Source organism: Sinocyclocheilus anshuiensis, unplaced genomic scaffold (assembly GCF_001515605.1).
Source record: "Sinocyclocheilus anshuiensis isolate Anshui unplaced genomic scaffold, SAMN03320099.WGS_v1.1 scaffold515, whole genome shotgun sequence".
NCBI lineage: Eukaryota > Metazoa > Chordata > Actinopteri > Cypriniformes > Cyprinidae > Sinocyclocheilus > Sinocyclocheilus anshuiensis.
In genome coordinates, this window is record NW_015548243.1 from 83,070 (window position 1) to 85,457 (window position 2,388).

General features: G+C 27.8%; 1 protein-coding gene across 1 annotated transcript in view; it reads right to left on the minus strand.

The window, feature by feature from the left end:
• The window catches only part of LOC107655111 (integrin beta-8-like), a 35,872-nt gene that overhangs the window by 12,387 nt on the left and 21,097 nt on the right, over positions 1-2,388 (minus strand). The window lies entirely within an intron of this gene.

Here is a 2,388-nt window from a genome sequence, read left to right on the forward strand (position 1 = left end):
CTTAGCTGTTATAAATTCACTGTAAACCACGGCTTCACAGGGCTTATTGCTTTTATAAAACGGCTATTCCATATACATAGTAAGGTTTCACAAAATAAAACAGAGCAAATAAAGTGTAATGATATACACTGAACAAAATTATAAACGCAACACTTTTATTGTGGCCAGCCTAAGGCACACCTGTGCAATAATCATGCGGTCTAATCAGCATCTTGATATGCCACACCTGTGAGGTGGATGGATTACCTCGGCAAAGGAGAAGTGCTCACTAACACAGATTTAGACAGATTTGTGAGCAATATTTGAGAGAAAGTTGTTGCCGAGCAACAGACAAACGTAAACAAAGGTGTGTGTTTGTAGAGTAATTTACAACGGCTTCGAATGCGGCTCAGCCAATCAGAATCAAGGACTCCGGAACTCTCCGTTTTATAATTACCTTTCTATAATCTGAAGAACCTTCTTTCACCACAAAGAAGCTTTTGTGAAACAGAAAGGTTCTTCAGATGTTAAAGGTCCTTTATGGAACCATTTAGACAAAAAAAGGATCTTCTATGGCATCGTGAAGCACTTCTATTTTTAAGAGTGTACTGTTCAAAAGTTTGGGGTTGGTAATATATTTAATGTTTTTTAAAGAAATCTCTCTTGCTCACCAAGGCTGCATTTATTTGATTTAAAAAAAATACAGTAAAAACAGTAAAATTATGAAATATTATTACTATTCAAAAAAGCTGTTTATATGTGAATAGTAAAATATTATTTATTTCAGTGTTGCAAAGCTTTGTTTTCAGCATTACTCGATATACTATATGTGTGGTGTATTTATTAATATTTTAAATTATTTAAAATATTTATTAACATTTATTCATATTTGAAAGTAGCATTTATTTTTATATTTTCAGTTTTTATTTAGTAATTATGTTCTTGTAATTTTTATTAGTTTTAGTTAATATTTTTATTTAGCTTTAATAAATGTTTTATTTCAGTTTATTTTAAATAATTTATCTTATTCTTTTTACTTCTAATATTCAATTTAGTTTCTTAAGTTTAAATAGTATATACTTCATATTTAAATTGTTCTATTATATATAGCTTTATTTTTATTTCAGTTTTAATTTGGTAATTTAGTACTGCCAATAAAAAATTTAAAAGTTTTTTTTGTAATATTTACATACATATTTGTAATATTTTTCTATTCTATTTATTTAGCTTTAATTTAGTTATATTTTAATAAATTTTAGTTCTTTAGTACTGCCAGCTAATCAACTTTTCATGTCTAAATTTAATCTAATATATGTATTTTATTTCACCTTTATTTCAGTTAACAAAATTCATTTTAATAGTTTTAGCATTAGTTTTAGTTAACAATAACAACACCGATTCTGTATGTTTTTTTCTTCTGTGAACACAAAAGAAGGATTTTTTTTTAATGTTTTGAAAGAATGTTTGCTTATTAAAAGTATTAATTTCTTTAATAAAAGCCCAAACTTTTGAATGGTACTGTATATAAACCAAGATTTTTCAATATTTCTTGAAGAAAATGTGGTGTTTTCTTCAGAAAATGTCAAAATCTAGCTGGGGTGCAACAGCAGTATATTTGGGTTTGCGGTCTCTCTGCTATGTTCCTAATGTGCTGGATATTTCAACACAGGTCACATGATCAGTTAAAACAGCTTATACATTTGTGGCATTATAAACAGTGCAGCACAGAGTAATTACTTAACTTGTGCTATTTTCTCATGGGACAAAAGAAACCAAATATACTGTAAACCTTTACTTTAAACAAAAAATCTCCAAGGCATGTATTACCTTAAAAGGACAATTCAACCAAAAAGACTATTATATCATCATACGCTCACCATTATATCATCAATTATATCATCATCCTCTAAAAACACATATGATGTTTTCCTTTGAAACACAAAAGGAGATTCTTAAAAGAAGGCTGTTTTTCTCCATGCAACAAATCTAAATAGGCTGTCAAGCTCCAAAAAAGTACAAAAAATAGGAAATAGTATTATAATTTAAAATAGCTGTTTTTTATGTGAATATATTGTAAAATGTAATTTATTTCTGTGATCAAAGCTGAATTTTCAGCATCATTACTCCAGTCTTCAGTATCACATGATCTTCAGAAATCATTCTAATATGCTGATTTGCTGCTCAACAAACATTTCTGATTATTATCAATGTTGAAAACAGTTGTGCTGCTGAATATTTTTGTGTAAACTAATACATTTTATTTTTCAGGATTCACAGATGAATAGAAAGTTCAAAAGAACAGCATTTATTTGAAATATAAATCTTTTGTAACATTATAAATGTCTTTACTGTCACTTTTGATCAAGTTAATGCATCCTTGCTGAATAAAAGTATTTGTTAAAAAAAAAA